This window comes from Ischnura elegans, chromosome 5, assembly GCF_921293095.1.
Source record: "Ischnura elegans chromosome 5, ioIscEleg1.1, whole genome shotgun sequence".
NCBI lineage: Eukaryota > Metazoa > Arthropoda > Insecta > Odonata > Coenagrionidae > Ischnura > Ischnura elegans.
The window spans coordinates 110,017,573-110,030,645 of record NC_060250.1 but is presented as its reverse complement, the minus strand read 5'-3'; the positions used below and the strand labels follow the sequence as shown (position 1 = coordinate 110,030,645).

General features: G+C 39.4%; 1 protein-coding gene across 1 annotated transcript in view; it reads right to left on the bottom strand.

The window, feature by feature from the left end:
* LOC124159763 (protein bric-a-brac 2-like) overlaps window positions 1-13,073 on the bottom strand; it is a 779,585-nt gene that overhangs the window by 348,857 nt on the left and 417,655 nt on the right. Inside the window, exon 10 of the mRNA XM_046535677.1 lies at window positions 2,207-2,239. The gene's annotated coding sequence lies outside the window, so the exon portion shown is untranslated. The remainder of the gene's footprint in view (window positions 1-2,206; window positions 2,240-13,073) is intronic.

The following is a 13,073-nucleotide window of genomic DNA, read 5'->3' as shown; positions in this document are numbered from 1 at the left end:
CGATGCATCGGTCCACTCGGATTACTCCGAATACGCCGCTGGGTCGGAAGACAGTAGGTTTCCGCGGCTGACGAAAAGGCAGTCAGTGCTCACGCCGACTATAACGGTTAACTGTTACGTACACAGCAAGCTGAAATTTTCAGGCCAAGGCATTTAGAAAGACGTATAGATTTTACACACGATATCATTACGTTAATTTCATGACAGCGCTTCCAGTCGGAAAATTTTGGTATTTACTGGACTGGACAGCTCTGTAACCGAAACTACTCGAGTCGACATTCGTAATGCAGCTCGAAACACTCGAGTTGAGTACCAACTACTCGACTCGAATTTTCAAGTACTAGCACATCCCTACTTTGACAATATTCCGATCGGTAACGGTACATGCTTAAACTGATATGTAAATAACTGTTTTCGTAATATCGTATACGAGTTTACGAAGTGTGAAGACTAAAGCCTGAATCACACCATCATTTTTTCCTACCCTCAGAATGATAGTTTCAGCGATAGGGATAGCGACAGCGACTTTTTAGGGATCAAAAGAGTGATAACTCCTCCCATCATTTCTTGAATCACACGGTCATTCCCATTCATTAGAATGATTCTGAGTGATTGAAAAAGGGATGGGTTATCAATCGCTCGAGCCATCGCGAAAAATGATCGCGTGAAACGGTCATTTTTCGCTATTATTGAAGCGATTGCTGTAGATGTCTCTCGAAAGGGATGGAAAGAATGATCGTTGACTTAGGCTTAAGATTAAAATTTCCTATTTAGTTTCCCCATCACCAACAAGCATTACAAAACGGTTTGACCCTTTGACGATCTTCCATTTGTGGCATGATTGAAATTCGATGATAAACGCCACATTAAGACCATTGGTTCAGTATCAAACTTCTCTTTGGCATCGGCAACACTAAGTTCAGCCATTGAAAAACAGTGATACTCATCGAGCAAGCATACCCATTTATACTTTCTCAACGCCTAGTCCAAGGAGAGAGTATATTTAAGCTACAAGAATCGTTCTTCCGGCGCGTGTTGTGAAGAAAATATCGTATAATTAGCAGTAAAAGTTAATAACAGAAATGCAAACTAAATAATACTTACCGTAGACTTATTATCTTCTAATATTGTCTTATTTTTATTTCAAATTACTAAATAAAAATGTCCCGTAGCAAGTGTTGCGTTACTACCAGTGGTTATTGTGTAAACGAGTAAGATTCTACAGCAACCGTGAAGATTTACAAAAAAATCTAAATGCACTAAATTCTAAGACAAAATCAGGGACAACTTGTTCACAAAGGGTACTACAAACTTAGCGCGAGCAGCAACATGAATGAGTTCCGGAGAAAGTAAATCCAACGCCACAAAAAGCAGAAAACGATGAAGTAATTACAGGAAAAAATATAAATGCAATGTTCGTTTGAATTACTCTTTACATAAGAACTCTACAAGAAAGAGGTCCACTAAGGAAGATTTTTAATTACAATATCCACACTGGATACAAAGGAAATTCAAATATCTTGGCAGATTCTTTCGCAATTATATACATTTTAAAATTCGCATTACCTCACTACTTTGGCTGCCAATAGATGTTGTAATGTAAACAAAAAAGGAAAAAAAACATATAATCACACGAAGAATACTTTAGCAAACTTATATCCAAACTTGTTTGCGGATTTCCATATTCAATACTTTTCAAACTACCATCAATTTCAAGGGACATATGGTATGATATTTAGTAAAAGTACACTACCATAAACATTTCTTGTCAGAATTCAAAAATCACCAAACGAATCACTACTACGTTGACGCATGCCTCAGGACGTCAAGTTCCCTTACCTAATTTAGTGTATAAATAACTGACTTTGATAGGCGCTGTCATAATAATATCACGAATGCAGTATTTTTTTAAGGCAATTTGAGGCCAAAAAAACTTTATGCACATAAATGGACTGAATGGCAACATGAGGATCTCTGGTGGGAATATTACAAGAGTAAGTTTTCTTACACAATATCACACGAAATCGGTACAAAATGCATAGAGAAATTTGCCTTATGAAACACCAGATCATATTAAAAGCATCTCTTACGAGGACTGCGAAAAATCTCCCAAGAATATTCAGGCCTAAAGTCATGTGTTTGTTTATTCAGCTTCAATGGATATTGTACTTGCCACTAGCTGAAACCAAGAGAGTGAGCAGCTTACCTTCGGCACACACCTGAAGTAGCAGCAAACATTCTGAAATAATAAAAAATGTACGCTTTAGAATTATTAAAAACAACATCCAATTAAGTTGTCGCAAAAAAATAATTCGCATTTACATTAATAGATTTCGCTTTTTAAAAAAACCTGGAATTAAGAAATACTGAATAACAGCTCAAATGCATACACTTCGCTGCATAGAAATTTTGGTCATCCCAGTTTAAAATTAGTAACACAACTACATCAACAAATAGGATTCAAATTAGAATTCCTTTTAGTAGTTTAATATCATGAGGAGTAAAATAGATCCAGGTCACGCCAATGGAGTGATTTTGAACTTGGAGCCAAGTTAGGAACTAGTTGCTCTTTTGCAATTTGAGGACGACTCATCAGATTGCACCACGAATTATCTTAAGGGCACGAAGAGAAATAGATTCTATACAAGACGTGTCTGGAAATAATAACAGACTTTCGCCGCATTGCCGATAAAGGAAACAATTAGATTCGTAATATATATAACCCCTAGGGCTAAGATGAGAATGCATTCTGACCAACGACTGCCAGTCGTCTAGTGGTCAATACGAGACTTGGCCTTGATATGCGAAGTGCTTTATTCACTCCGCAAGGCAATAATAGAGAAAAATTATTTCTCATCGCCTAAAATTACACGTTATTCCCGTACTTAGACTTTCCTCGAGATACGAAGTTTCGCACAACAGCAGGTACCTGGGCGGCCAATTTCTTTAGTATCGATTTCCAACCTGGGGTTTGCAAATTGGGCGATGAGAATACCTTGCCCACCCCACACGACCCTGGAGGAAGCGGAGGGAAATAATCTCGCGACCACACGAGGCGGCGTGGCCAGCCAATGGCAATAACAATAAAACAAAACCGAAACGAAAGAGGCGAAGAAAATAAAAGCAAAAGTTGAGAGAGCGGGGAAAAACAAAAGCGAAACGAAACAGCACCACCAGGCAGGTTTTCGCGACCCGCACGATAGTACTGGTCGGGTGGGTCGGGTGGGCGAAGCAAAAACAAAAGAGCAAAGCGGGAAGCGACGTAGACAAAAGAAACGCGGACGGCGCGGAGATAAGGAAGTGCGGGGAACGAGAGAGCGACGAGACCAATTTAGCGAAAATAATAGCGCCCGTCCGCCCTGCACAACTAACCTCCAAACTGCAGATTTAATACGTGGAGGGAAATAAGAGAATAACACAAAGAGCAATTCGAGGGAGAGAAAAAGAAAAAGCACGGCCATTCGAACATCCAAAACATTAAATCTAACCGAGTTAAGTGCCCTAAGGCAACAGCTTAACTATAGTTAACTATACCTTAACTATACCTATAGGTATATATGAACCACACAAATTAATAACATAGGCCTTCAATATACTGCACTAACAGCGCATCAATCGTGATATGTTATTTATCGTAATTGGAGTAATAAGACAAAAAATGCATTAAGTTAATTTCAAGAGAAATTTTAGATTTTCTCAATTTAGGACCACAAAACGGTCAATGCCATTTCAAGTTGTTAATAAAAAACAGATCTTCTATTTAAATTTTCTACTCCATCATAGATCGGCCAAGCCGATTTGTAGGGAATAAGTAGTAGTAATATTAATAGTATCCTCATAGTAATAGCAACTTCGACTAAGCCGAGATTCAGACAAGGCTGATCCCTTTGCCATTTTATCTACCATCTGTTACAAACTACAATGGCGATTTTTACCAAAATCCGATCGGTCGTGATGTTATATTTTTATACTTTTGTTACAATGTTACATGTTATATTTTTCATATTTTTCATTTACATACAATGTTATATTTTTCATACTGAGGTGAACAATACTGCCGAAATCCATGCACGAATGGGTAATGTGTGCGGTAAAACTTTCATGAGTGACAGCAACGTGCGGAAACGGTAAAGAAACTTTGAAGCAGGACGCACAGGCATTCATGAAAAGATGCGAGTGTCAACAGTTGATGACCTTGTTCAGCGGGTGGATCTGGTAATCCAAGAAGATCGTCGTTCACAGTTTTTATATTGAGGTCTTGACTCCCTCTGATTTTCATTCATTTTCTCAATGAAATGCTGGCTAAAATGGGCAGTATTTTGCCACAGACAAAGAGCTGCAGACCAGCGTATAGACAATTAGATCAGAACGCAGGTGGCTATCTTATATGATCGAAAATTGGTACCTGGAAAATGGATACCACACTACGATAAGTATCTAAGTTAGAACGGCCATTATGTAAAGAAGTAACTTGACGGTGTAGTAAGTTTTGCAAAAAAAAACATTTAAAATCTCCCCAGAGGTTTTCATTTTATGACCGATGGGACCTTGTGACAAGAAAAGAGGAATTCCTAGATTCGAAAACTTGGTTTGTAAAAAATGCGTGGAGAATATGAATTGAGTTATTTTAATGCATAGGTAAATTTATCCCGTTTTTGTCAACATTTTGAGTCAAGAGAATTAATAACGCCTTCATAGTTGTCATACAAATCTAAAAATAAGGCTAAAATCAAGTAAAGAAAGTGGAATATGAAAATAAAGTGCGTGAAAGTTTTAGTATACCAGAGAGAAAAGGTACGAATCATAAGAAACGTAATTGTAGCGAGAAAAAATGCCAATAAAGGATAAAAGTCTCACAAGAAAGATGACACGATGCCAAGAAGTGGAAACTTAAAAGAAATTGTATGGGAATCTTTTCCTTTAAACGACATACAGATGGACACAAAAAGAAGGGCATGTAAGAGAATAATGAGGCGTTGCTGCTACTATACATAAAATAGGGTGGCGAGGGATTATATGTGGAATGGAAAAAAAGGATTAATCACACTGAAGGCACTTCCCCAAAGTTACGATGAGATATCATGACCACAGATCAATTTGAAAGAAACCATGGTTTCGAAAACTTGGTATGCATAAATAATGTGTGGAGTATATAAATGGAGTTAATTATACGCAAAAGTACATCTTTCATACTTTCGTCAAAATTGAAAGTCGAGACAACGCCTTCACCGTAAACATAAAAATGGAAAAAAAGGATAAAATCAAGTCAATAAAGCGGAATATGAAACTAAAGTGCGTGAAAACGTTTGTAAACTTGAAGGAAAAGGGTGTGTATCATAAGAAACGCATCCATAGTGAAAAAACTAATAAAGGTTGTACTCTCACAAGAAAGATACAACGGTTCCAACGAGAGAAAACTTAGAAGAAACTGGATCGGAATCCTATCCTTTAAACGACCTACTGATGGACACAAAAAGAGGGGCACTGTGAGAGAAGAATGAAGTGTTGTTGCTACTATGTACACAAATAGGGTGGGGAGTGACTATGTGGAATGGAGGAGGGGGATGAGATGATAGTTGGGGAGTGAAGGGGAAAGGTGAGTACGAGGAGGGTTGGGCACGAGTTGGAGGAGTGAGGGGAAGCAGAGAAACATCCGATATAACCTACCCTTCAGAATGGCCCGGGATTAATGAGGATACATCAAAAAGCCGCCATACCATACAGCAGGAAAGCACTCGTTAAATATTCATCACTCTGTGGGGTCGGTGGGTGGGGTGGGGGGAGGGGGGAAGGGGTCGATTGGGGTGGTGGAAAGGCCGAGAGGGGAGGGGGAGGAGGGAGGGAGGGGAGGGAAGAGGTAAATACCGTACTTAGGTACACGCCCGGAAAGGAAGATAAATAGAATATATTCGGTAAGAGAGGCGAGACGGCGTGGGTTCCCTCATGGCGCGCTCTCGTAAGGTGCGAGGTTAAGGAATCAATGCCGGACACGAGAACTGTCCACGGCGAGTGATAACAAAAGAAAACGAGCTTATGAAAAGTTTCGAAAGCGACGAGGGGCACAAATGACGTGAAAAAAAAGGTCGACCGCCAAGGTTCATATTTTTTCCGGGAATGGTCTCGTGACGGCTAAAGTATCCTGAAGCGCAGAGATAAACTGGAAGAAAGTTGGAAAAGGAAACATCACTGGAATCAACACCATGATTCCTGATATAATTGAGAAAGAGTCGAAATAGAGCGTTCTAACGCGAACTAAGCTCATTGGTGGCCTACGAGATCATGGGAGAAGCATTCGGTGAATTGATATACTTATTAGTTAGTTAATCTATTTAAGTTTACTATAACCGATCAATCACTAATCAATGAATCAATAATCAGTTCAATGTTCCATTTAGCACTTCGAATGTCATCTTTTAGGACATGAAGTTACAGGAAAGCTAGTCAACGACCAATTTTTCCATGAATATTTCAGCATTAAGATTAGGATCAAATAGAGCCACTTTAACTGCACAATACCTGTGAATACACTTAAAGAAAGAAAGCTACAGTGACGCAACACAGCCATTTAAAGCATTGAAATGGCATCTGCATGACAGTGGTGGAATTAACCGTCAAACTAGAAATGACAATTCTAACTGCCTCTTGTGGATTCTTAGGCATTATTCCTTTATCGAATACATACTTTTCATTTTACCAAAATGATACATTTTTTAAGATAAGGACTTTACTAAGAATCCACAAAGTATAATTACATTAATGGAAATAAAATCATTTATATCATTACATAAACCGTTTAACAATGCAATAAACGCTCATTTATTCATTAGTCACAAATAACGGAAACCATTTGTTTGAAACCAGTTTAGATACGGGAAAATGCAAGGACATAATGAAACTAACAGTGCTTTAAAATCACAATTTTGATATAAAAGAATTTAATTTCATCATGAATGTAGGAAAATTTCACAGTATTAATCACTTTTTCAGCTTACAGTTTCACAGTTATCATGACAGCTTTTTTCTAAATTCTACAGTATTGTATCTGCTCCTCTACTACTTTACAATTACATGATGCAATTTTTTTAGATAAAAAACTTTCGCGCCAATTTTTTATGCATGTCTCAAAAACTTTACCTACCACTAAATGATTTCCATATCTCAGGATATTTCACGGTTGACCACGTCGGGCAACGAACTCATCACATCCGCAAAAGAGTTCCCACGGCGACATCAAACCAGAGAGGGAAACGAACAATGTGGGAGTTGTCAGAGTTTCAAAGAAAGATGGAGGAATTTGCATCGGGGAAGATTCGAAAAATACAATGAGACGGAGATAATTCGCTCTGAAAGGAGTACACGGGGTGGGGCAGAGGGAAGATTGGAAAGAGACGCATCAATATGTAATGTCCATTTTAAAACTGGTTCCCGCAATAACTCCTCCGGCTTCGTGACTTCTCAGAGCGGCGAAGAGAGAGAGACGGGCATGGAGACGCTCTTGGATTACGAGAAAGGGTTGTAGGAAGAAGGCTGAGCTGTGGGAGTGATGGAAGGGACACTGAGCCCCCGGGGGCAAACGCAGAGGGTAGGGTAACAGCCAAGGTGCCAATCTTTATTCGCGATGACCATAAACGATGGGGAGGAAAGATAAAGCATCTCTCGGGGGAAATTCCATACGGAGAAAGAGAGATAGCTCAACCATACGGCCGAGTCACGCGAGGGGTGGTTTTTCACGAATCATTACACCCCTCCAACCCACCTATTCTCGCCCCGAACCACGTTCTCACCCCCCCACCCCCCTTCCCGAAACCCTCGCGGAGGGGCACTTATAAAACCCATCTCCCTTTCCTCCGATGACCGATTCCAGGGCGATGCAAGATGGATCCTTGGAGTGAGAGAGAGAGAGAGAAAGAGATGATTCATGAGCTCCCGAAGAAGGGATCAATCCAAAAATCACTGAATACAAACTCTTGTGGAGGTTTGGAAGGGGAGAAGGGAATATCACCCGCTTCAAAGGGCAAATGCAAAAGGGATATATATTCTTCTCCATCGCTTCGGAGGTTAGCGCGAGTGCGGTCGAGCGTGTCCCATCGCCATGCTAATGCTCCTTTCTCGGCGGGAGCGGAAAGGAGGGGACGCTTAAAAGAATATGAACCAATGATGCTGCGAAGAGTTGCTCGGTCGTTCAAAGTGCCACGGATACGGACGGGAAAATGCATGGGGAGAATCATTCCAGGTTAGTGCGGCGACGGCGGGAGACTCACGCCGGACCTGGCTCTCATCCATTGGGGATTAATATGACCGCGACAGGTCGCCGTAAAAGTGGGATGAAACAAATGAAGACATCAACGCAAGCGGCATTCAAGAGTCCCGGATCCGTACAAAACAGTGCACGGGCAGGATATGACTGTCTGTTATGGAATAAAGCATATGAAATAAAAAAGAATATTTTACAATAATTTAAAAACAAATCTATCTTCAGAGTTCGTTAGGGCTTCTTCACCCGTATGTTATCCAAAGAAGTATGTCATAGGAAAGATATACGATATATTTTTTACAGCGGGATACTCTTATGTAACGGCTGAGGTAGGTATTTCAGGGTACAACTAAGTGGTTCTTTGGAAATATTTGGGGAAGGAAGTCCAATGTTGTTCAGGACTAAATGGCTTCAAGTAAAACTTACGAAGATATTCAAATTTACAAACAGCCACTCAGTCAAAAAAAAGCCCTTACAAATCAGCGTAAAATGCGACCGTCCACAAACACACCCTAACTACCTTTCCCTAACGAACTTTTTTTGTAGATTCACAAGTTGCAATTAACTAAGTAAGATAGCAATGACAAAATAATGCAATTCCCAGGACATATCTTCTTAAAAAAAAAAGATAAGCGCTACTTAGCAATCGCCATATCGCACCTAGAATACGCGGGGAGCACTATGGCGCAGAAGGACTAAATGATGAACCTAATAAAATGCAAAGAAAGCTGAGTGATTCGACAAAAACTGCTACAGAGAATGTTACTCAGATTTTACTCGAATTAGGCAGAGAGCCGCTAGAGACTCGGAGACTACGTGCAACGCTTGGATTGCTCAACCTATTAAGAATAAATATCTTTCAAATCTCCATGGAGAACATGACTTTGGAATATTAGAATGTATCTAGGTTCGACAGAATGAATAAAATAAGGCATGCATTCGGCCAAACGGATGGCCATTGGAATTCGGTCTCCCCCGATCGATTAGAGCCTTAAATAATTCTAGGCAACACTGCCTAGTCAAGTATCTCCAAGCTGCACTTTTTTATGTTCAATTTTATTTTATAATTTTTATAAAACCGCTGGTTTTACACGCCAATCGAGGCGTCTTGCGTGGAAGCCGCCTCGATAGCTGGGGTTTGTAGGTATAGCTACAGGTTCTTCTACGGATAAAAAAATTGAAAATTATAGAAAGAAATAACAGCGGATAAGTCTATTCCTACACAGTCGCGCTCAAGTGTACGCGAAATTGAAGAGTTAACAAAATCGCCAGATAAATTTGATGAAGTATTATTTGCGAGACTTATAAAAGTAATTACGTTACTGGGAAAGACGTGCACAAGAAACTCCTTTATTTGCTAAAACGCAGGAGAATTTCTCAATAAAAATATACATAACGTCCGGTCAAACATTACTTCCAAATCTTCCGTTCAGAACGATTTTCAATCCCTCATTCGAGAATTTAATCAGCCTTGCCACCCATTATTGGGATTAAGACCCGGCCCGACGCGACAAAAGCGATTATTTATTTACATGGCGCACGCCAGTAAAAAGACGTACGTCGAGCATAATAAGCACTTTAATTAAACCCAGCCGGATGGTCATACACGTCATTTTTGGGAGTGTCGAGGCGGGGAGGGAGGACCAAAACTTGGGCTCCGCCTTCCGCGCAGAGTTGTCGGCCGAACGCTCGGAAAGGACACGTTAGGTATGTGCACCTGCAATGAATGTCGACGTGCAGGTCGCCATATTCATGCGCTCAATAAACCGAGATCAAAATAAATGAATTAGCGACATGGACGAATTCATTGCGGGCCGATGTACTTTGGTCGGTCGGAGTGGTATAGGTCTGGGGAGTGATGGGGTGAAGGGGTGGGGTGGGTTGCTGTCCCGGATGGGGAAGGGGGAGGGGGAGTACACGCCTCGGTTGAGGGGTATGACTGCATAATAAATACGTCACGACCCATCGTGTTCGAGACTTTTAACTTTCACTCCGTGACATCTCTCCGTGGAGATGCGGATTGGTTCGGAGGGCTATATAGCGTCAACGTTTCATAATTCGAGTGTGAGAGAGATAGAGAGAGAGAAAGAGAAATGCGAGGACTGGGGTTAGACATTAGTTTCTCCCTCCACACTCAACGTGGTAATTACTCCAAAGCAGAAAATGGAAAATAAAAATGATTCAGTGATACCTTCAATTATGACGAGGGACGGTAAGAAAATGCCTCCATGGAATACATTGAGGTGTTGTGAGATGGCAAGAAAAATAAAATACACATAAGTTTTCTTAAAAAGTAATAATCCACTAAAATTGTGTTTGGAACACAGACACAGGGACTGAATTCATATCACGGACGTTTACTAAGTTTTCACCGAGTAACGAAGTAAATATTTTTTCGTTTAAATTCCAAAACATAAGTATTTACTGAATTCAATCAAAAGTGGCAAAAAAACTGGGCATTGATCCTACCCTTTGTACAGGAAGTACACTTTTAAAACCTATGCATTTGTCTATGTTTCCTTTGAAATGAGTATCTAAGCTTTAAAAAATATAAAATATGGTTAAAATACATTTGATTGACAACAGTTTAATGACGTTAAGTGTACTTAAATATTGAAGCTACGTTAAAGTGTAAAAAGGACTTAAATCTATGTACTAAATTTTTCAAAGTCAGCAAATTCATTAGATTCTAACTGAAGTCAACAAATATGAGTGAAATGAAAATGGCACCATTTTCGGATGGATAAACTGGAGAATATTCTCAATTTCAATGAATATCTGTCAACTGAACCGCAGGATATAAACCCCAACTATTTCGTAACCAAGGTAGTGACCTAAAACGTCATTAATAAATAAAAAATATACATGAAGTTGGAAACGATGAGATACATGCATTGCATCGCATCGAGGCGGTCAAATTTCTTAAACATAAAGTTGATTTACGACAGTGACGTACACCACCCAAGACTAAACAAATTTTAATGGAGTGTAGATGTCTTCACAAAGTAAAATCCCTATGCCTAATTGGAATGATACGTTGCCAGTGAATTTTTACATTCACCTCAAAATATTACGAATATAACCCTAATCCACTTGTATTATATACACAAATTTATAAAGGTTTTCCTGAAAAGAGCAAACCTCCTTCCTTTCAGCCACAACAAATCATCATGTAAATACGGGCGGGGACGTTGACGCCTAGCGCCTCAGCGGTAAAAAATAAAATTACATGACTGACATGCTTCAATGTAAAACAAAGGTAAAGATAATGTTATCAATTCAAGAAGTTACCAAAACAAATACTCCAACCACAGTGATAGGATTGAGCTGCGTTGCCAAAGAGTTCCCTAAATTGCACTTCGCGGCAAAATTAATTTCACTAGACACTTAGAACAAAAGAAAATAAACACTGTCACGGTAAAAATAAAATGTGGCACAAATAAAAGAGAAAACACGAGATAAACGGCTAAGTGAATCATTTTTAATCCTATCGGCTTCAAAAGATTTTTTTTTATGAAAAGGATGAAGGATTTGTTCAGCCCACTTCATTCCAGTTATTATTGCTTTATTTTTTTTCATTCCACTCTGAATTATTCATATTGTAATATAGGAGGGTCACAATCTTTCTTCATGCGAGTCAACATTTAAGAAAATTAGTCCAACAATGGACACACCCAACACTGTGACGCAGGCATTAATTCCAGCTCCCTTTTACATAAGAACAATCTATTAATTTGCCATGAATAATGGAAGCCTTAATAATAATTGAAAGCGGTGTGAATAATATAAGTGGGAAATTTCAAAGAAGTGAACAAAGGGTATCCTTATGGCCAGCGATTTGGCTTCCTTAACGACCAATAATTGCATCGGACCCATATAATTAAGTAGAATTATATATGAAGTGGGTTAACTCCCGAAATGATTATTACGAACACTTTAACAGCGAGATATTTTGGTCCAAAGCTAATGATTTTAAATAAACTTCAAATTTATCTTTCATAATGCCAGAGAGGGAAAGGCAAACGTGTTTTCCATATACGACACCACCCAGAATGCGTTAATTTAAATTAGACCAAGGAAGTCATAGATTAACCAATCAAAGTCAACATAATGTAACCCTCGACAAACTCGTTTTGATTTTTTGTGTTAGATATCAGAGTAACTCAACTAAAATAAAAATACATTCTTTCTGGAAGTACTTGCTACAATACATGTACTATGTACCAAAGTAATGTAATAAGTTAAATATATTATACTTCAAAGTTACGTGGATAGAAAAAATTATATCACTTGGTTCAGATGGAAATATCTGAAAAACCATCCTTGAAAATACTCAAACATTCGGATTAATCAGTAACACTATTTTATATTATAACTTCGCCACAGATAATCTTCAGATCACCTCCGGCCTCCTTTGAGGTCTGGAACCTCATTACAAAAAGCATCTTGAAAGTGCTCATCACATAATTGCCCAAAAACGCCGATACGTTTAACGCTCCCGTATTCAAAAAATTTCAATTACAAGCCGTTTCGCCGAAAAGATATCACATTGATAGCAGAAAAAAGATGCCAGTGTTATGCCAGGTAGAATGGCGAGTCAACTACCACATTGGATCGTGCATCGTGAGAGTTAACGCAGGAGATTAAGAGATACGCGCGGGTGCTCGTCAGCAACAGAGGAGGGACGGATTCGGTGAAAAACAGCAGAAAGACGAGGAGCGAAATCAGCCGCCTTGGCGGAATTCCGGGTGCCGTAATAACAGTCCGGCGAGCCGGTCGAAAGGAAGAAAGGGTAAGAGATACGCGTAGCACAGCCATC